This window comes from Drosophila eugracilis, unplaced genomic scaffold, assembly GCF_018153835.1.
Source record: "Drosophila eugracilis isolate 14026-0451.02 unplaced genomic scaffold, ASM1815383v1 contig_124, whole genome shotgun sequence".
NCBI classification, from domain to species: Eukaryota; Metazoa; Arthropoda; class Insecta; order Diptera; family Drosophilidae; genus Drosophila; species Drosophila eugracilis.
The window spans coordinates 1365837-1389508 of NW_024572029.1; the positions used below are offsets into that span (position 1 = coordinate 1365837).

Sequence of the window (23672 nt, forward strand, 5' to 3'; positions counted from 1 at the left end):
GAAGCTTAGGCAATTACTAATATTGAAGAAAATATATATTTTCTTATGAAAAAACCAATTGAATCCTTAAAAGAATGGGTAACTAACATATCCCCTAGTCGATCATTGCAAACTTGAGGCTCCTTTGCTTATTCACTGTCGCCTGCTGCTTGTTATGCTTTTGGCAAACAGTTTTGCTATTGACATTCGATGGCGACTGCTGCGGTTATTGCTGCCGGGCATATTAACACAGAGAGAAATTGATGTACACTTTTAAGAAAGAACAAGGAATTTCTTACATATTTTGAGTAAAAGTTAAAGTTTTTCAAGTTACGCTTCGTTGTGAAAACCATCTTTTGATAAAAACTTATTAGTAACTTCTTTTTTCGTAACAGTGTATAGAAGTTCTATGCTGAGTTGGCATCTTTTGGCTGAGGTTTTGGAGGCCAAAATGAAGCCTCACAGTGGGAAATGGACAGACAGACAGCTAGCTGACCTGTCAATGGCAAATGGCCACGAATGTGGAATCTTTCTGCTGCTGCAGCAGCTTGCGGCTAGACTAGAAAGAAAAAAGAAAACTTGAAGCACCTCCACCATTGTCCACTGTTCGAGGGTCCACTGTCAGCCACAATGTGCAATCGACAGTTGGTCCAGTCAGCCAGTTCTCGGAGCCGCATGTTATAATTATCTTGCACAGCGGCAGACAAGACGACTCTCCTCGACTCCACTTTCACTCCACTCTCACTGGTTCTATGGGATCGCCCTGCACCATGCCACATGCCGCATGACATGCCTGACCCCCTCTCCCCTGCCTTGCCTTGCCTTGATACCCATCCTCATGCCAGCCGCAGACAAACTTATGTCAGCGCAAATATTTGAGCGCAGTCAGGAGGCACTGTCGCATTCATACACTGGGAATAAGGTATTAGGAGGTTGTTTAGGGGGTTACTAGCGAGATATTTAGGGTTCTCGGAAGGTATATGAGGTATCAAATACTAAAGATTATTAACCATATACGAGGTGTGTTCAAAAAGTAAGGTGACTCTTCAAATTTCGCGAATTTCAAATTTTTCGATTATCGATTTTTTTGTTTTGTTATATTGGTACACTCTTCCCTAACATCTGTACCAAGTTTCAATGGAACATCCTCTTTTGTTTGGTTGTGAGAGGCGTAAAGTTACAAGTTGTTTTGCGAGCTCGGCGATTTTTTGCTATCGAAAAATATGGATCAAAGGATTTGGATTTTTTGGCCAAAAACAACACCACAATAATGCCTCAGCCACCATATTCACCGGATTTGGCCCCATGTGACTTTTTCTTGTTCCCAAAACTGAAGATAATCGAAAAATTTGAAAAATTTGAAATTTGAAAAGTCACCTTACTTTTTGAACACACCTCGTATAACTTCTAAAAGGTTTCGATAATCGAAAAATTTGAAATCCGCGAAATTTGAAGAGTCACCTTACTTTTTGAACACACCTCGTATTATAAATATTATGGTTTCTTGATCAAAATGTTGATTTTTAATAGCCTAGAAAATCCTTTTAAAAAATAACAAAAATCATAGAAAATCATATTTTTCGATAAGCAAAATCTCCTCTTTAAATCAACGATGTAATTTGATCATTGGTTAAACATTTTCCCTCAGTGTAGTCACCGTGCAAGCCAGAGACCGTTGTAGAATCGTCAACAAAAGCTAAGCAAATATTTAGAAAACGCAGAGAGCTCAAAGCACGGCGTGTGGCTAATTGACAAGCTACCAGGCTACCAGATCTTCTATATATATATATATAGATAGATATACATATACTGGTAACTCCCCACTTCCGTCCCGACAAAAAGGGTTCGGCTCGGTGTTAAAAATGCTAGATAATTAATTTTAATGACACACTTACGACCTGCGACTTGCGACTTGCGACTGCCGGCGAATGCCACTTGATTTATGGGCCGGGCAAGAGATTTTCGTTTGTTTTTCTTCTTTTTAACATTTGATTTTTGGGGCCATGTAAATTTTGAGTTCGACGACGATTACAAAATGCCCATCCAGTTCAATCAAATGCGACTTAAAGCGATGCATAAAACCGCTCATTAGCCGGGACCCCAAGCTGCTGCTGCTGCTGCTGCTGTCGCTGCTGTGTTATCCGAGAAAGGTGAGCCCGGTAATTAAGTTCAAATTTGATAAGTGGCCCCTCAAACACTCTCTCGTATATACCCATACCACCCCCCACCCCTGCTGTATTGTATCTCCCTTGAAATGGATTGGATTGGACTTTTAAAGACAATGAAATCGTCAGTATATCGGTATCTGTATCCGTATCTTTGTCGCTCGAAATTAACTGCCTGGGAGAGTTTTCAATAAAAACATTTTTAGGCCGCTTAACTTTCGACTCGAATTAGTCATCCCCAGCGAAGAGTGAACAGAAAACATTTATTTTGACAGGGAAAGTTGTGAGTTGAGGGGGGCAATAAGGATATTAAGTTAAGAAATGATCTTAAAAAAAGGTATAATTAATCATAAGTTTAAAAACTGTAGAAGTACCAGGACTTCATTGATAGTTTCATGTCTTATTAGCTTCCCTTTTCTCTTGATATTTTGTAAAGAGCTCAGCTATAACTAGTAGCCTGAGCTGTGTGTATTTTCTTTGCTCGTTTCTGGCTTCCACAAATTGCAATTTGAATGGCTACTGTTTCCGGCTGTGCCTTGCAAGTTGACACAGTACCCATGCCGGCGAGTTATGAATGGAAACCCTTTGAGATATCTCCCCCGACCAGCTGGTGGGGGATCAGTCAGTTGGGCATCTCTAATTAACTGCCGCAGAGAGATGTAGTCCGGGGTTTTTTTTTTTATTCCGGCTCCTCCGTAGGGGATTTCTGGCCGTGGATTCCTGACCAGTAGCTGAATTTGGCCAAGCTTAGCAGCAGCTTGGAATTGGCCAGAGCCCCTGGTAGTCGTAGTGATGCGATGCATCGAAGACTGTTTGATAAATTGTCGGAAAGCGTTCGCTTTGGCCACTGCCATTGCCCCAAAAACAAACCAAAACATTCTATAGCCAGCCAAAGCACAGACCAAAGCAAACCCAAACGCAAACCGACCAAAAGCCAATCCGAACGTTACGCTTTTCGAGATGTTAGGGAATGGGGAAGTTTATGCGAAAAATGTTGGCTTTGGGTTAAAGTTTTAAATGGTAAAATTTAAAGTTTTCAAACTCCAAATCACCAACTAAGTAGGACCACTTCTTCATAAAGTTTCCTTACTTTTCCTTACATTTTCCATTCCAAACACAAAATGATTTCCCTCCGCATAAACGCACTATCTGTTGATGGGTTTTTTGTTCGTGGAGTTGGTGTTTTTTTGGTGCAGGCCAGGGCTTTTCCTTGTCCATGTCCTGGCTGAGGAGAGTTTTCAATTTGCCACACTCGACCCCCCGCCTGCTGCCCCTTCCCTGCCTCTCAAACGCTCGGTCGTTGTCGACATTTCATCGTTTTATGATTGATTGCGTTCGCCTCGCAGTGATTTTCGGTTACCGAAAATTGTGAATTGAATTCGGAGGAGAAGGAAGTGTGGGAGGGGGAGGGGGAGGTGCTTTTCCCTGGGAAAACTAGGGGGTAGAGAAGGGTTCTATGGCTGTTTGGTTGTTGTTGGTGCGAATGCGGTTGCGGTTGCTGCTCTTGCGTTTTTGCACTGCAATTTGACAATTTCATCGCAAAATTGTTTTGGTGTTTGTGGCCGTGTTGTTCTGCTCTGTATGGGATGTCGCTGCCCCTCTCTCTCTACCCCTCTGTGATTTATCAAAAGTGGTCGTTTTACACAAATCAGACAACAAAAAAAACAAACAAACAATCTTGCTTGGTAATTAATAATTTTTGAAATTTTTTTGCCCAAGAAAACAAAGCGAAATGATTGTTGTGCTGGCGAGTGATTCAGATTAAGAAGAAGCGCCGGCAATTATGTCATCTCATCTCGATTTGTCTGTCTGAGTCTTCATTCTGGTTAACCCAATTTCGCCACTCTTTGAACTTATACTATAGTATAGACTACTATATAGTATACTCTATATAGTGCAGGGCGGCGGTGTGTGTGTATTTATAAACATTTTCATCGTAAACGCCCCAAAACAGTCGTAAACAGCCAGAGCCACTTTCATAAATTGTTCGCACTGACTTCGCTGGAAGAGCGTCCAAGGAAAATACCAAGGAAAATCCCTTCATCCACATGGCCCCAGAAAATATCCAAACATTTTCTGTTGGCCCACAAGCTTTAGTCTTTTGTTTCTATCTGTAGAATGGAAGGGTTTATCCGTTGAAGTAATTAACTTGTTGGGTTTTTACAGGCGGACGTATGTATTATATTTGCTGGTAAAAAACCCATCAAGCTGACTTTTTTTTTCGATGCCTAAACTTCATTTTGCTAATGATCTAAATGTCACTTTAAGGCAATCTGGCAAAGAGCTATATCTTCTCTTAAAGAAATCTTTGTTAAGCGAACTCTCCTTTTAACTTTGGGCTACAATGAAGAGATTTGTATGTGCCAAAATGTAAGAAAAACTTTAACTTGGGTTGAATGATTGCATTTTCATTGACTTGAGGTGAAACAAGAAGTACGTGGTCATAAATTATTAACTATTAATGATTAAGAAGTGTTAAGCAGTAAGTCTTTCAGTAGAAAATGAAAGGTGAAAGTGCTTAATTATGAAAAAAATAGAGTACAAGGAAGATTACAGCTTTTTCAACACAAAAGGGAATGGGTGGAGACTTTTTAATGAGTAAAACCTTAAATAAACTTTTAAACTTTCCTTAAAATATGTCTAAAAAAATATATTTGTTCAAATATAAAACTTAAATTGCTATGTTTTATATTCAAAAGCAATTCTAAACCAACTTAAAAATATCAAAGTTAGCCTAAGGAAGTAGACCCAAGATATTTTCCAAACTTTTTGCCTTCTTCTTTTACTTAACAAAGATCCAAATTAGTCACCTTTTAATTATGACATAATCAAGCAAACTAACTCATCAACTCTTGAGCCAACCCACGTTCATTTTCATTCAGACTCAGACAATAGAACAAGAGTAATGGATTCAAGTTGGCCATGTCCACTGGCCCCCACGCCCATTTCCATCTAATCCAGTGGCAGTCCACTCCACTCTACACTCGCCCCCTCGAGGCGTTTTTCGGAAAACTTGAAAACATTTTTCTTTTCGTCGCTTCCTTGCGGATACAGCCAAAAGTGCAATTAAGGCAACTGCAGCGTAGCTTTTGCTGTTTTGGTGTCGTGTTTTTGCGTGCCGCAGCTGCAACATTTTCCTTGTCAACGGCGGCGGCACAAAACAGCGATTACAAATTGTTTGCTGCCTCGGGCTAAATAAATAAATACAATAAAAAAAACAAGTAAAAAAACAAGTAAAAAAAACAAAAAACAAAAAACAATGCAAGAAAAATGTATTTATACAGAAATTTTAGTTCAGCTTCGCCAGAGAAGAATCCTCCAACTTGTTTCCCACTCCCAACCAGAGTTTTGTTTCCCTAATTAACGCGGCTAGAATTAACATATAAATATATATATATATATATAAATCGTGTATAAATATATATATAAGAACCTAAAGAGGGGGGGCTAAGGGGATCGACGATATCCTGCCGCTAATAAAAAACAATGTTCATGGCTTCACTTTGGCCCACACAGGCGGCGGAGTTGGGGTCGATAGGAATTTATGTTTGGTTTTTCCTCGGAAAATGTTCTTCTATGTTTGTTTTTGTTCTGCTTTTTGGGGGTTTTTGTTCTTGTATTTAAATCAAGGCCCCAAATTATTTCAATTCTTCTGTGTTTTTCTCTTCCTTTTTTTCTTTTTAAATATTCGAATTCCAAACTCCAATTCCAATTCCAATTCCAATTCCAATTCCGAATTCGGTTTTCAATTTTCGGTGGTGCATTTTCTACAAATTTACCAAATTAGTGTGCGGAGGACGGCGAGGAAAAACAATAAACAAAATGCCTGTGTGAGTGCTTGGCTTCGATTCGATTCGAGTGAGATATATGCATGTATATAGGTATATATGTGTATCTGTATAGGGTGGGTTAAATAAACGACTCGTTAAGACACATAAATAAAACGCACCAGTTTCCTAATTAAGTCGCCCAGCCAAGAAAACACGCAGACTCACTCATTCAAAGGAAAACGAAAGAAAAGTGGCCCCGAAAAACCAAAACAAAGTTAAGTTAAGTGAACGGAGACTCTAAATAGGAAAGCCAAAATCAAAAGTGCCACTATATATCTATCCACTATATAGAATGTGATGTGATGTATAATATTGTTCTGCTTAGTTTTCTTTTTTTGTATTTTTAACATTAAGTTGATCATATTTTAAGGAACTTTAGGGGGCAGCTTTCTTTTTGGTTAAAAATACAACTTTAAAAAAGGGAAGGCATTAAGACAGTAAATTAAGTGTTTTAGTCGCTGTTTCAATTTGTTAAGTTATGATCATTAAGACCTGAAACCTGATACTATTTAATCAAACTAATGATTCATTTTTATTTACTTGGCTTTAAAAAAACTTAAAATTCCTTCACCTAAACTCAATAAAAGCCCTTCAAAAACTATCAAACAAAAATTATACAGCATAATTATTAATTATTAAAAACAGAAACGGAAGAAAAGTCCTTGGGAATTTCGTTTTTAGCCCTCATTAATTAGTTTGGACATCTTGAGATCGCAGACAAAGCAAACCCAATTGAGTGTTACCGCTTGCTGTTATTTTCTTGCTTTTCTGTTGGTGTTGAAATCAGTATCTGTATCTGTGAGTGGTGTGTGTGTGTGTGTGTGAGTATCTGGCAGATAAACAAACCGGCAGCAGCTAGATCAACAACACTTGCAGGTGAGGTGAAAGGTCTCGGCTGCCGCCCTCGCCCGCCCGCTGATCGTTCGTGTACCGCCCTGCTCTGTGAGTACCGCTCATCCTCATCTTTAACCTACACCTCATCTATATCCCCATCCCGCTTGTACCGCTCAAGTGCCGCTGCTGCTGCTGCTGCTGGGTTTTGATCTTTGTTTTGATTTGAATTCGGTTTTTGGGTTCAGACTTGGGAATCCCAATCTTTACAGAGAGAGAAAATGTAAGAAGGTTGTTAACTTGACCTGTTAGAAGGGCTAGTTTTATACACTATGAAGAATTAGAAAGCATTTGCCTATAAAATATTATATAACTTTAGAATCTAGTTAAGGGAATTAATTATATACAAATTAAAAATTATATATTAATTAATGCAATTTTAACTAGAATTTTTCTCCCAGTGCTAAGCGCCCGTTCTGCCGATCGAAGTGCTGATGCTGGTTGGGTTTTCAGAGTTTGTGGATCTGGCGGTGTTGCTCGTTTTGTGGTGTTGAAATGTCAGCCAGCACTTGCCGCACATGGCCTCCAATTGTGGCAATATGTTTTGTTTAACATTTTTTCTCGCCTTTTTTCGGGGGCCTTGCAGCAGCGGCAGCGGTAGTTGCATTTTGTTGCATTTGTTTCATTTGCATTTTGTTTGTTTATCTTTTGGAGTTGCACGTGTGGTATCACTTTTTTCTCTTCGTTTTAGGTTTTCGTGTAAGTGTGTGTGTGTGGGAAATCGTGGACTCTGTGCCCATGGGCCACGCCTTAATTACCATTTGCCAAGGGGGCTAATTCGTATAAATGATTTTTAAATGCGCAAAAATGTCCCGGCTACTGATTCTCAATAGAGTTGTAGATTGCATTTAATTAAGCAGAAAACCCAGTCACTCCACTCCATCACAGAGACACCCAATCCTCGGGCTCAGGCCCTTTTAGAGTGTGTTGAATGTCAATTAAAAATCGTATCTCTTGGCCTGACATTGTATAGTATAGCATATATAGTGTCTTGGAGATGGTCTATCTGAGATGTCCGAACAAATTCAACAGAAATCTTCCATGAAATGTGATGCTGCGGAAAGGTCAAAGATGTGGCTGCCACCAGCGAGGCATAAATCAGCTTCTCGTCCAAAGAGAAGCTATTGTAAAGGAGGGGGAGTAGTAGCAGTAAGTAGTAGTAGGATGAGGGGCACGAGTTGGGGTCAAGTTCTGGCGGAATTTTCAATGTCACTTGCAGTAATTTGCAGATTTCTTGGCTGTGTTTTTCGTATTAGTCAGCTATTTTATGGCAGATTCTTTCGCTTTCTTTTCGATTTAAGAGATCATGGGTTGGATATATAGATATATATACATCTTTTCATATTCCCAAATTGCAAAGACAATTACATAAATTTATGACTTTGCACATTTTGATCCCCTTTCAGATGAAAAGGTAAACCCATGATTTCCCAGATTGCATTTTATTCTGCAACTTTTTGTAAGAGCATTTGGGTTTTCCCTAGAATTTAGCAATTTTACTTTTTAAGTAGTTTTCTTATGTTTCTTCTGTTTTTATTGTATTTTTTTTGGCAATTCGTCATGGTCAGGTCCATGAGATCGGAGTACGTGTAAAATCTCCAGCTGGGCCGGCGGCCGCCTCAGCTCGGAAACTTAAATCCTTTTGTGTCCCCGAACTGGGATGCCGCTTCTTCTCTTCTTCTGCGTTCTGTTTGCCATTTATGGCACTTAAGCAAATTAATAATAAGATGCCACCAGAGAGGGAGACAGAGAGAGCGTTGTCCCACAATGCCACTGCATTTTGGTTATGACAATGAGCCAGGAATGGGAAATAATGGTTGGGTAGAGGAAGCGGCCTGGCCTGGCCTGGCCATCATGAGATAAACTACCAAAAAAAAGTAAAATAAAGGAGGCGTGTCGGCCGCCTCAGATTCGTTTTCATGGATTTTAATCTTTGTACCCCTCGGTTTTTGCCACATTTTCCGTACATTTAGTACGTTGCAGCAGCAGGAGAAGAGGAGGGAGGAGGGAGGAGGTAGGAGGGGTGAGTGTGTGTGTGTGTGCAATGTGCATTTATTGTCTGTGCCGAGTTTGAGGCTTCGATTTGGTCAATTGTTCAATGAGTTTTCCGAGCAGCAGCTGCTCTACGCTGCACTGCGCTGCTCTGCTCTGCTCTGCTCTTGCCATGTTGCACATTTCGGGCCTGCTCTTGCACTTGGAATAAAGATTGGTAAAAGGAAATTTCATGAACTTATAGTTTGTTTTCCGATGTCTAGAAATTTGTTGAAAGAAAAGGTTTCTCTTGATCCTAAGATGGACAAATCTTGGTAGGGAAACTTAAAAAGATTCTGATTTATGAACATCGTGATGATCTTAGAACTGCCATCGTTCTGTAGGCATCTTTTCTTGCAGTGTCCCAAAAGGAAAATGCATGCAAAAACTATGTATGAAGGTCCAGCAGAGGAGTCGTCACGTCCCTTCTCTACCTCCTCCTCCTCGTGGCAGCCTGGCAGCCTGGCAGCCTTTGCATTTATTTACATTTGTCCGTGAACATGGACATTGCAGACCTTCAGACAGACAGAAAGGCAGACGATGCATTCAAATTCGCATTCACATTCACATTCACATTCGGATACGGTTTCAGATTCGGATTCGGATTCGCATTGACATTCATTCATTCACTCGATTTTTGAAAAAGGGAAAGGGCAAGGGCAAAGGGAAGGGGGTTTGTCGATGGACAAGCCTTTTCTTCTGGGTTTTTGGTTAAATCGCCGCCCTAAAAGGGACCTAACAGGTGTGCAAACGGTTTTCCGAATGGAAATGGAAATGTTTTATTATGAACTCAACTCGGGGTGCTAAGAGGGAGAGGAAAAGGTATATATATATATATATATGACTGGACAGGGATAAAGCTGGTGCTAATCAATTAGTGACAACATAAATCGATTTCCATTGAGAGCTATTAAGCCATAAAAGTGGATAGCATGGATGCACCTGGAATATCAGCCAGATGCAGAAATCAAGAATGTAACAAGGTTCAGGGGATGGCTTATATAGTCGGAAGTAATACATATATTCTTGGATATCTGATATATATAGATCATTTAAACACCTTTGGTGTTCATATCTCAATCAGAAAGAATCCTTAAGAATCTTGAAAGTTATCTTGATTTTCCTTTAAACCATCTTTAGTCATGTCTTTAGCATCTCTCACAGTAACTTCTCTGATATGTCTCATCAGCATAACATTACTTTTACTAATACCTTTTCTGGGTTCTAATGAACTTGTCTTAGCCCGGCGAAGGGATATCTTTAGTCCCATCTGTAGGCCAGCGAGCCCATAATAAAGATTCTTCTGCCAGGCAGGCAGGCAGAAGCCGAATCAGAGGCCGTTAAACTGAGGCAGTGATTGGGAAAAAAGAAGGGAAGTGATAAAAATAAACTCCTTAGCGAAATTCAGTTAAGAAAATTGGAAGTTCACAGAGTGAAAAGGATGATAAATGCCGAGTGTGGTATTCTTGGAGATTATGAGTTTCTTTCACACGATAGTTGATCACAAATCCTGTGCCACTTACCATTTGGGAATCTGACCAAAGATGACTATCTATGCCAGGATGCCCGACGGGCCAAGTCAGGAGTTAAGTCAAGTCGTCGGGGCTAAGTATTTGTAGTTGTTGTGACAAAACGGTTACCCGATAGCTACCATTATTATTTGGCAGTATAGAGTGCCATTCACCTGAATGCCGCATAAAGTACCATGAAAGATATAGATATATAGATATATATATAGATATACAGATGCAGTTGCAGTTCCAAATTCAGATTCAGATTCAGGGAGAGGACAAGTCGTGAAAGTAACATGAACGGGGCCAGCCAGCCAGTCAGCCAAAAAGCAAATCACAATGGCCCAAAACAATGATAATAAGTAAAATGTGCAAGACTTTTCTTTGCAACAGCAAACTAAGATGTGCACTGAGAAGAATGTTAAATGGTAAAGAAAATCTGCAAGTGGAAAGTGTAGATGAAAAATGTGAAAGGCTTTTGCTTTAGGGAAATCTTTGGCAGGAAAAACAGAGTTAATCATTTTGCAGAACTCAGCAGATTTGCAAAGATTTTCAAAGAACCCAACTCCGATTCTTACTGTGTTGTCATGATTTTAGCCATCGCCGTCGAATCTTTATTAATATTTGTACATATATTTATCTGGTTTTGTGCTTTTCCAGAAACGCTCGAGGTCAAAGAGATAAACGGAAGCTGCTGATCCGCGCTCCAATTGAACCTCAAAAACAACGACAACGACAACGACTGCTGTTAAGAGACAATGCAATTTGCATATTAAGACAATGCTATCTATACATCTTCCCCCAAACTGGGCAAAATGTATCTTCTGCCTTTTCTGTGGCTATCAAAGGTCCTTCCTCTTCTATTTGTGCTTTTTCCTTGACTTTGAAGTTCATTTGGCTTTTGCGAAGAAAGCCAAAAAGTTAATTGCTGGGTCTAAGAAATTAACACTTGACTAGGGCGACGAAAAAGCAACTTTAGCTCCTTCGATATGGAGGATACCCAACCCCCCCTAGAAAAAGTCATAAAAACAAAAATAATATAAAAGAAGAGAAAAATATGTATTAAGAAGGAACAGAAACCGAAACAGAAACCGAAACAGAAGCCAGTGGAAAGTTATAGGCCAACAAGTGCAGATTATATTTATGAGCAAGACAAAGCCGCAACACAAGATGGCCATGTACGAGTGTATCTTTGTGCCCTTTACAGCCAGTTTTGTGGTCACTCGTTCTGGCCCCAAACGTGGCTCGCCTTCGCCTACTATCTTATGCCATTTTACTTTATGGGACATTTTGCTATTTCATAAAGCAAGCCACGAGAGAGGTTTGGATAGGTTAGGCTGGGATAGGTTGTGCTATAGGATGGGTCCTTGTTGCCAAACGACATCCTGGGTGTCCTGGGCCTGTGTGTGTTTATTAAATGCTATTCACAAAAGGCAGGCAGCAGGCAGCAGGCGGCCTAAAAAACAAACAAACAACAGCCACAAAAAAAACAAGAAAAGAAAAGAAAAGATTTTGCACTGGCCCTTAACGACTTTTGATTGCCGTTCTTTTGTTTAATAAACTAACTGGGAAAGTGTCAAAGGAAAAATTATGATAGGAAAGGGAAGACGGGAAGGTAATAAACTTGTCTAAGAAGATATAGAAAAAATATAGAAAAATATCATCAAAAGGCTTGAAAAGCACCTTAAAACCCTTAAAAACCCCTTTAAAGAGTATCCCCCCTTTCGACTCTAAAATCTTTCTTGCCAACCTTTTTTTTCGTTCTGCCCCCTCTTTTGGCTATCTTTTGCAACTTGTTTTTTGTGTCACATTTATCGCACTTTATAATTAAAAGATGAACACACCGAAAGGAGACTGCAAAATATATAAAAAACGAGCTGTTTTTCTGTGTTATTTTAGCGGAGGGGATTTAGTACCCCGTTCAAGGAGTCCCTGGACGACGCTGTCTTATCAGTTGGGCTAAAAAATGATAACAATAAACAAAAGTCAAGAAGGCAGGCGCAGGCATTGTTGTAAACGACGGTCTCTCTCTGTCTCTCTCTCCCTCTACACTTTTAATAAATTACATATTTATGTATCTTCAGTTGACTTTTTCCAGGGAGCTGGCATAATTGTTGGCCCCACGCGATGCGACGCGGCGGAAGATTAACAACTTCCGAAATGGCTTTTTTAATGACACCAATTATGAGTTTCTTATCGGGACAGCAGCTGGACACCTCAGCTTGGATCGCCCTTGTCTTTCTTTTTTTTTTGGACAGACACTTCTTCTTCATTTCGAAGTTTTAATGAAGTAATTTTTCCTCTTGTTCCTCCACGAAAAATGTTGGAAAATCCAGGGGGGGAAGGGAAGAAACTTACTCGGAGGGGAGGGAGGTGTATAAATACTATTACAGGGCAGAGGCAGCGTTTGGCGACTTTCGCTGCATTGTTTGTCATTTTTAATCTCGACTTCTCACAGTTTTTGGTAAGAGGTAGTAAGGGTGTTCTAGATTTTTGACTTAGTTTGTAACAGGTGGCCTAGAATGTTGATTTTGTGAAGTTTTCCTGAGATTTTCTTTTACCCATTTGGTATATTTTATGATATTTATAAAGTAAAGAAAGAAATTTGCTTACTGGAACTTGCCCAGTCGTATCCCTTGGCGAGGGCTTTTCTTGCTTGTTTACAGTTTGTGTATTGTTTCTCTTTTTCCTAGTTTTTAGCTGTATTTATTTTTTTTTGGGAGCTTTTTGTTTGGCCAGCTTCTTAAATAGTTGAGTGTGATAAGAAGACTTTGGAAATGGGGACAAAGTTCAAGTAGGGAAAAAGAAAGGGGTAATTGCTTGCATTTAGAAGATAAGGTGGGAAAGGGCAGCATGAAAATTGTAAGAAAATGCAATATGGAATATGGGAAATAAAAGGAAAAAAGGTTAGAAAACCTTTCCTTGAAGTTTCCAAATAGATTTTCCCACAACTAAAGCAGATTTTCTTCCATATTTCTTACAAACAAATAAAAGAAAATGCATATCTTCAGACCGGTTAAATCCAATTCTAATCCATCATCTAGGTAACCTTCAAATAACTAGTTGGGGAAAAAAGAAATCACGACTCTTCTTCACTCTCTGAGAGCTCCTCCAACTGGCCACCAGTGACATGTGGCCAAGAAACCCCTTCAATGACCACTGACCAATCCACTCATATTCATTCATCAGTTTTCGGTGTTGGATTTGCCAGATGGAGGAGCCTCTTCTCATCATCGTTTTCCCATCGTCATCTTTCCACCTTTCACTTCCTCAGCAGTGGCAGCGGCAGCCGCAACAGCATCAGCATCAGCATTCCATAAAGACCGGAATCGGTTTCGAAATATTTGTCGCCTCCAATCAGGGAACTTGACCGATTTGTTTATGGATGCAGATGGCCAACTTCAATTTGTTTGAGCCGATAATTTGGTGTTTGTCTTAGCGTTAATGAAGCCAATGTCGATTTGCCAGTTCTTCAAGAGATACGATATACAAGATATGAGATTTGAGATTCAGATTTGATCCCCATCCTCCTTAACGTGCATCCAGCGGCGCCTTTCGATTGTGCAACGTCATTGCAGCGAGGTGTTTGGGGCAGCTATCTTCGTCTGGTTGATTAATTAAATGTAATTGAGTTTTAATAAGCTGGCAGAAAGGCCAGGCCAGGCCAAGTCAAGCCAAGCCAAGCCCAGTCCAGCTCAGACCAGCCCTTCATCCCTCGCCACATAGAGGGCAGTGTTAAGACACTTGGAAAAAATCTAGGTTAATAGTTATTAGAGAAATATAAAAACCAATTTGATTTTAAGACATGTTTTTAATGGGAGCTTAAAGAACTTCTTAATAGCACTTACTATTAGCCAAATATGCGTTCTTAAAGGTCAGTTTGGCAGAGGCTGTTTGGCTTATTAGTAAAGTAAATAACTTTGGAGGCGGCTATACGGGCTATGGCACCGTATTTAAAAATAAATGAAGTATGAAAATGTGTAGCCCCTTTTCAAGGCAGAGATATTTCCATACTCGATATCCCATCCGATTCTTTCGAGTGCATGTGATGCGGGTGTCACCGAAGGTCGCTGTTGTCGAACCAAGAGACGACGACTCATTAACGACTTCAGTCTGACTTTGGAATCCGTGAGATTGGGAAAGCCAACGGGCTGTGAGGCTGAGGCTCTCCACTGCCAGCGCTTAACAATCACTTAGCGCATTATTAAAAACGCTTTTTGATTGCGCTTTGGCGTGTTGGGTCGGTCGGTGGATCAACACGGGCCGACCGGCCGACCGACCGACCAACAGACCCATTGAAATCGATAGGCGTTGCCGTCCCTGTAGTGGATCTTGTTGGCCAGCGGCGGCTTAGTGTTAGATACTCTAACTTTGGAGATCTTAAAATGGGGGTTTAGAAACAAAGATTAAGGTTGTAGTGGAAGGTTTAAGAGAAGGATTGTAGCTGGAAGACCACTTCTTCTTTTAATAACAATCTTCGATCAGCTTTTGAGGTTACTAACTGTTATGAGGTATTCGAAGGAGGACAACCTATATTAGTTTCTTAACTAAGCCAGTTTATATCATATAAGTTCATAAACACCCAGCAAGGACAGTTAACTGACTTACATAAGTAACTTAACTAGGCACAGAAATCATGTTAGCCAAATGATCTCAGTTTCTGAGAGTATTTCCCATCCCGACTATCATCTGCCGTCGAAACTCATCTCCTTCTTTGCTGCCATCGCCTCCGCTACGTTTTAATTGACCATGGCCAAGAAGTCGCACTTGGAAATGTCTCAATCAAAAACAAAACAAAAAACAGAAAAAAACCCCTTAAAAAAGGCAGAAAAAAACGAAATCGAAGAGAGATACAGCCAGCCAGCCAGCCAGCCTCTGCCCACAGTAAATCTACATAAATTTTGTGGTCAAGTGAGGGGGAGGAGGAGGAGGAGAAGCGAGATTCGGGAGGGAAAATAAAATAAAATAAAAAAACCAAATCGAAACTTTTTCTTTTGTAAATGTGTTTGTGTGGCTTTTACACGCCCCAAAACAGTTTTTTTCTTCTTTTCTTCTATGCTATGTGTGTGTGTGTTGATAATTTGCATTTGATTACGGGTTGTTGTTGTTGTTGCTGCTGTTGTTGGGCTGCGAAAATTGTGGTTCCGGCCAAAGGCTTTGATTTCTAATCAGAAATGTTGGATCTTGTAGAACGAAGATTAGTAGGAGGTTGCTTTTGACACGGGTCTTACGATATTTGATCCGCTTTTCAAGTTCCCAAAAAAACACAAAGTTATGTTATTTCTAACGAGACATTTTTCCCCGATCAAGTTGTCAAGTTGTTCTGAAGGGGTGGTGGGGAGAGGGGGAGAGGGAGAGACAACAACTGGCTAATAGGATTGTTGGCAGACCTCAAAAAATTAATAATATAGTCTTTGACAATGGGAAGAAAATCTACAACTTAGAGAGGCAGGGAAGGGGAAAGAAGAAAGACAAAACTCAATAACAATAAAAATAACAAGATGTCATAAAAATGGGAATGGTTGTGGCGGACAAGGAGGAAAGCCTTGGAAAGTAAATAAATAAACAAGTTACCGAAATGCAAAAGGCCAGAAAAGCGATGGTGTGTTTTGGGGGGAACATTCAAAAAAGGATAATTACGTGCTTGAGCAGCAAATAAAAAAAAAAATGAAACCAAATTAAAGTGAGCCCAGCCCCGTGTTGGCCTTAGGCCATGCCACTCCAGCCCACAGACAAGACGACCAACCACCGAAAGCAAAAAATGAAAAGGAAATCTAAAATTTGTCAAATGAAAATATTTTTCAAAAAAAAAAACAGAAACGATGGATGAGTGCCCAAGCATCCAACCAACCAACCAAGCAACCACCCAACCACCCTCAAGACAATGAAAGCTAGATTATTGTTTGTTGGCTTTCCCTTTTTCCGAGTTTGCCGCTTCGATGACATAATCTCGTCGTCTTTTGGCGCCTGTCACGGGATAGAAGGAAGGAGTCGAGAAATCTCGACAAGATAGGCGTCGTCCCCCATCCTGGACCCTGGAAAAACCCCTTTTCACAGGACTTACCTTACGAACAGGTGACCATTTGTCAGGACCAAGAACCCTTCTTCATCCCCATGTCCAAAAGCTGGAAAAACCCATCGCGATGAGCAGCAGCAGCAGCAACCCCATTTCAGGGTCTGGGCCAACGATGAACTTCAATTTGGGAAATACTTTCGCACAAAATATTTGTGTAAAATTTAATTAAAGGAAAAATACCCAAAATAACATCGATGGATGTCGAATGGGTGGATGGATGTGGGTGGGGTTGGTTGAATGGGCAAGGCAAGGCAATAACACAAACTAAATGAAAACTACGTTGGTTGGCCAAAAAACAGTGAGGGATCAATGAGGTTTACCAACGTCTAACTGCCAACTGCCAAGGGAGCAGCCATTGGTTCTGATTCTAGTCAAATTTGTTCTAATAGAAAGTAATCAAGATTAAATTATTTAATTGTAAAGAAAGGGTAGAGGGAAAGTTAGGTTTTATTTTGAGTTCGGTTTTGGTTTTTTCCTAAAATGATTTCTCTTAGAAATATGGAAGGAAAAGGCTTCGACTTTCTTATTACAATTTCTTTGACAAAACACAAGTAGAGTTTAATTGGGTTTTGTTTATTCCTTGGAAAGGCGAACCTAATCAAGGAATACTACCTATGATTTTCTTGGAAAGAAAAGCCTAAACATCATGATGTATTCTATGTAAAGCCTAAGCTTGATTGCTTTATTAAGAAATCCCAAAAACTAATAATAACTTTGAGTTAAAACTAAGAATTTACTATGTAAATTTCCCTGTTTAAATCCCAATAAAATTTAACTCCCCCAAAGGCACTTCCCCCCACTAGCTTGTCAAATGATGATCTCATCTCAACTCTGATCTTAAGGTTGGTATTTAAGTTCCCAGAAGAAAGCTTTCAGCTGAAATTTCCCTCAAGTCTCTTTCTCTCTCTCTCTGGCTGTGTGAGAATTAATTTCGAAATAAAACTGATGCCTTCGGGCCGATAGGCCAGCTTTAACTTTCGCGCAGCTTAAATCGGCTCAAGAGTTAATTATTTGCCTGACCCTGGGCAAGTTGTACACACCTGCTGGAATGACCACGCCCCCCCATACTCCACCCCCTTTAACCCAACAGCATCATCATCATTCGACAGTTTCAATTTTAATGGCTTTTAACATCTCCCGCTTGATTTTTGGAGCTTTGCTTTGCTTTTCCAACTTGAAATTTGCTTTTCATTTGTTTTATCTCATTTTATTTTTCTCGTTGCCTGTTTGTTTATCTTTTGTTTGCCAAGAGGGTTGGTTGGTTGGTGTGTGGGGGGGCTATGGAGGGTTAATATTTGAATTGGCTTTTTTCCGCAGGCGTGGCAAGCAGCAGCAGCAGCCCTTCCAAAAAAAAATAACAAAAATAACGACGAAAAACAACAACGAAATTAAGAAACATGTTGCAATTTGGTCAACTCGCCTAATGAGCTTTTTATTTGACTACAAAACTCAGCCAGGGAATATATATATATATATGTTAATTGCTAAAGGGGCAGGGGAAAGAGGGTTTTCCAAATAGTCTTGACAAAGGTACAACTTTTTAGTACCATGTAAAGTGCAAAATTTATATTGGTTTGGCAGAAAAGTTGTCGTTTTAAGTAAGTTTCGTGGTAGTAGACAGTGTTTTAATTAAGTAAGTGTTGTGTTTTAAGAAGGGTTCATAAATACGCCATTAAAATATGGGAAATTTACTAAGATATAGTAGAAATATATATCTCTTATCAGCAGCGTGTGTGTACTTAAAAGTTCTAGCTAGTTTTCATAGAAAATATTTCGAAAAATGTGCAGTAAAATCCTTCACTTTCCTTTTCCTAAAATAAAACCTTCGCTGATTCCTCTTTCTTCCTAAGATCTACTTTTTCCGTGAAAATGCTGTTTTTCCAGTGTAGATTTTTGATTGCACTTCACACCTATGATGCACCTGACGCCGACTGAGAGGCGTCATCTACATCGTTTTTCCTTCTTTTTTTTGGCCACTTTGCGCAACTTCTTCGGGCCGTTTTTACCTGTTTTTCCTGGGATAAATTTTCCCGCTGACAGGCGGCAGAAAGAAGGCTTCAGGGTGGGTGGGTGTAAATGTTCTGCTGTACTTTACTCGATAATTAGGTGTATTTGGAGCAGATTTTATGGCATGCAAGAAGCAGGAGATGAGAACTAAATTTCCACCGAGAAAGAAAAGCTCGTGGCATGTAGGTATATGCTGGCTTCTCGCATATAAAAAAGTGAGAAAAGTCGAGTGTTTGTTTATCTATAAAACAAATCCAAGAACATATCAATCAAATTGGCTGACTAAATACAGACTCTCGAATGGGGTTAGTCAGGCGCATAAAATACATATAATGTTTAAGGGAAACTCGAATGAAAATCAACGTAATTTTCATGGGAAAATTAAATACAAATTTTGCTGCTGGCGCTGGTTCAGCGTTTGTGATTTATGGAAGAAATTTCAAAGATTTATGAAAAACAAAATAAATCAATGCTGAAGGGGGGAAATCTAATTAGTTAGATTGGGCAAATCAGATGTGGTGTGTATCTAAATATTTTTAGATTAATTTTCATTTTTAGAAGTGAATAAGTTTAAGTTTTTCTTCCCCATAAAGTTTATTTTCTGGTCAATGATGCATAATAATTAAATATTTATCAATCAATTTTCCACATAAATCTCCATAATTTGGCATTTTTCCAATGTTTTCCTTTTGAATATAAAAAACATCTCAAAGTTAATCAACTTTTGAGTTGGCCATCCATAAATCTTCCCATAAGCAACACATTTTGTTTAATTTCTGGTCATTTTATGGCGCCCACAACGGCAACTTCTGGGCTTTTTTTAATACATTTTTCTTCGCTGATTTCCTTTCCTTTTCCCTCAGTTGGCCATGGGAAGAAGGCAAGTTGCAGGCGGCAACAATAAAAAGGCAAGATGAAGCCGCCGTTGCAAGTTGTTGCCAGTGTTCCTTGTGGTTTTTTTCTGTGTTTTCTTTTTATTTTTTTATTTCTGTTGCTCAAATCTCGAATCGCATGTCCAAGTGTTTTGAAGCGTGCAAGTTTGGGAGAAGCTGAGGAGGTGAATCTGCAGCCGAGAAGTTGTTGCCAGTTCGGCAGTGTGTTGCTGTTGCTGTTGCTACTGCTGCTGCTGTGGCATAAGTCAACATGTCGGCGGCAACACCATGTGCCATGTGCAATATGCAATCTGCAATGTTGCTGCTTATGCTGTTGCTGCCTGCATAATTCTCTGTTGCATGTTGTAAATGTTAAACGCGGCAGCAGCAGCAACTTTGGCGGCGTCGACGTTTTTCATCTGAGCATTTGCGCTTCACTGCGATTTATTTGCCCGTTGTTTGTAATGCCATTTATTGCTGTGGATGTGTTGGTTGCTTTTGCTGTTAAATGCTTATTTACATTACGTTTAGTGGCACTTGGCAGCGGCGTTTTCCACCGAAAAAAAATAGAAACACTGAAAAACTTAAAACCACCACCCAAATGCCCCGCTTTTCCCGCCGAAGGTGAGAAGTCGACGGAGTAGTATAGTTGTTGCCACTGCACACATTTTGATTTATGTTTCTGCCTTGGCTGCTTTGCTGGCCTTTTTCTTTATGTCCGATATGCCATACATATCATTAGGTTTGGACCAAGTGGGTGGATCAAAGAGTTTTGGTTTTTTTATTGGAAATCATTTCTATAAGTTTTGGTTTTCTAGTTTTCTAGTTTTTGAAATTTGAATTTGAAATCATTTTGTAGATGTTTTAAGTCCACAAACTTCTTAAACCGCCCTCGTTTAGCTTCCTCTTTTCCTTGGGCTTCCTGGTCTATTGTGGCAGACAGTTGATATTGATGTTGTTGTTGCGCATGGGCAGCTGCCCCAAAGTCAGTCGCAAGTTCGCCGCATTTCGCATATTGGCAGCTCAGCTCTCTCGAAGGGAATTTTTGCAATTGAAATTCAAAGGAATTCTCAAGAGCAACACCTCTTCTTCCCCACCTCTTCAATGCCCCCCAGGGGGGGTGTGGCACATATGCATATGCTTGTTGCTGTTATTTATGTACAAATGTATTAGCAACAAAAATGATTTAATAGATTCCACGAAACGAGACACGACGACTCCTCCCTCACAGCCTTTGCCTCTGCCACCTATCTCTTACCTCCTACCTCCTCCTTTCAACCTAGACTTTAGATGCCGCTGGCATTCCTTGGGTTCTTGTGTTGACATTTAGCCAGGCAGGCAGGCCAACTGGCCTGGCATTCACAGCCTATTAAAAATGTATCTGACAGCGCCATGAAGTATGCAACAATCTCTTATGCCGTTTTCTTTCGCCACATGGTTGGACTATGGAATCCCAAAGATGATGGGATGATGATGGCTTGGCAGCCGGCAAGGATGACTGGCCAAGATCTGAAAGGGGGAGTCCTGGTCCTGAACCCCTGATCCAATTAACTGCTTACACAAAACTCAAATGGCCAGACAAATAGAGACGAGGACGAGGACGACGACGATGACGACGGGGTCGAGTCCTTCTGTATTCAGAGACATATGTATATAAATGTAGCAGCTATATAGCCCCCTTTCACCTGATCCAGCTGCTGCCCCTTCAACCAACAAGCAATAACAGTTAAAATCAACGCACGGCATTCGTTCTCTCACATCCTTGCTGGCCTTTGGCCATTTTCTAGACAGACACACATGCGAGGGATTTTATAGAGGGCGGGGGTAAGGGAAAAAGGAAAGAGGGAAGGGAAGGGGGAAGGTGAAGGGCTTTTTCCCGAAGTGGAAAAAAGGGCTCAGATCCTTTTGCTACCTTTTGAAGCTTTGGCATAGGTAGAAGAAGGTAGTATATGTCCCTGCGCTTTGTAGAGAGGTTGGACTAAGCTTAAGCTGGGGATTTGTAGAAAAGGAAAAATAAGGAAAGGAAGGGAAGTTTTATAGGGAAATATTGTTAAAAATTAAAGGTGAGGAAGGTTAAAGAAAGTAATTTCAATATGATATCAAAGAATCTTTCTATTTCTGGGATTCCTTTTCAGTATCAAAGGAAAACCTGATAAACGTAAATGAAAATGCAGTTCTGTTAGAGTTTACCTTACCTTACCTTACCTTTGAGACCTATTTTCGGAAGAGATTTTCCAGAATTTCCGTAAGCTTTTCAGGGTATCTAAAAGTCAGGAACTTCTACTCTACCGATCCACCTCAAAGCTGCTGACTTAGCATTTCGTTTTGTTTCGTTTTTTGAAAGGTTTGTTTGGCTTTTGAGCTCCCTGTATCCTGGTTGCCCGCCCTTTGCTTTTGACATTCGTCGGCTGATGAGCCTGCAACGGTTTTTCGGTTTTCGGCTGCCGCCGGGGTTGCATGTTCTGTGTGGCGTTATGTGCATAAAAAATAATCATAATCACTTGAAAGCCAAGCCAAGCCGAGCCCCAGAACCCGAAATCAAAGCTAAAGGTTATATTTTGGGTTTGCTAAAAACTTTTCCAGGGCAAACAAATAAACCGAAACGGAATCAAGTGATTTGCACTTCCCGGGGGCTTATTAAAAAATACATTTGCTAAATAAATCTAGCAAAGAGTTCGAAGGGGATAAAACAGTGAGAAATCGTTTTTGAAATGTGCAAATATTGAAGTGCAAAAATTAAAGCAGGTGGCCTGGCCTGGCTTGGCCGTAAAGGGGTCCAAAGATTGGGCCAGGATATATGGGCGAGGATGTGTCAGAACGAGAACTTAGTGTGTGTGTGCTGGCCAGTAAATCAGAGCGTATGGCGATGACAGCCTCGTCATAGACAGCCGGCCATCATAACGAATGGTCTGGTCTAGGTGAGGTGTCCCCGGCTCTATTCATGCCACCGAAAGCCCCCCTCATGACCTGACCCAGCACAATGAATGAATGGACAACACCTGGGGAATTTTATTTAGCAAGTGATGTGTGTTCCCTTTTTGATTTGAGGGGGGGCTATATTTTAGAAATTATATGTTTTTTCTATAGGATTTCTTCCCAAGATGAGGCAATATATAGACAGTAAACTGAACAGTAGGACATAACTTTAGATAACTTTAGACTGCTGGTTATTTACCATTTTTTGTAGCTAAGAAGCTTCTTTTCCAACCAAACTTTACAGGGCATCAAAAGGTCGATTACCAAGGCTAGCCCAGTTACTTTCTTTTAATTTCTTTTTTCGCACACTGAAGTGCGCATTTGACAAGCCCGGTAAACAACAATTAAAATGACAACGGAGTAGATGGCAAGGCGAAAGGATTTTTGCACATTTCGCTTTCTACTCATTGCCCTAGCCAACCAGCCAGCCAACCCACTTTTCCATCACCCATCACCCATCGCCATTTCCCAGTGGAAGGAAAAATCCACGAGTGAAAAGAAAAGAAGATAGGGGGGTAAAAAAAATGAAATGTAACTGATGAAAACTGACATAAGGCGACTGGCTGGGAATGCTGTGCGAAATTATAGCCACAGGACATTCACACACAAAGCAGCGGAATCACAGCCAAACAAAGCCCTATCCTGTCCCTTATCCTGCGCCCCCCTCGAAAAACCAAAAAAAAAAAGGATGGGCAAATAACTTGAGGACATGCCAATGCAATTTCGAATCAATGTCCAGGAGAGCCAACCCAAAAATATAAAAAAGAAAACACAGAGACAAGCTTGGAAAATGACAATGAAAAAATCTGGCTAAAAGCAAACTAAAACAGACTGATGGGAAAATGCATTCAGTGAAAAGGTGCTATGAGGCCAAATGGATGAAATATATTCTGGGAAAAAGCTGAGGATGGGGTTAAGAGGAGATATAGCAAAAATAAATTTGGGTTTTTAGAAAATGGAAATGTTCTTCAAGACCTTAGATTAGGACTTGTGATATTAATTAATGAAATTCAGATTTGTTAGCTAAGATTTTCTTGGATTGCTGACTGAGACTTGCAGGGATAACCATAAGTTAGTTAAACTTCTTAGATTGCTTTCTTCTATATATTTTTGATAAACTTAATGACCAATGACCTTGCCTTTTCACCAACTGACTGACTGACATAAATATCACTCGATGACGGCTACTAAAAATCATTCCATTCGATTTTGTTTAGTTGGACAAATTGTTTGGCTAATTTGCGCGGTATTTTCCTAAGCCCCCCGAACATTTATCACACCACCACTTTTCTCTCGGACCCGTCCATCAGAGGAACTATTTCTGGTGCGGCGGC

General features: G+C 40.2%; 1 protein-coding gene across 2 annotated transcripts in view; it reads right to left on the reverse strand.

The window, feature by feature from the left end:
* Positions 1–23672, reverse strand: part of LOC108102996 (netrin-A) — a 46709-nt gene that overhangs the window by 17606 nt on the left and 5431 nt on the right. The window lies entirely within an intron of this gene.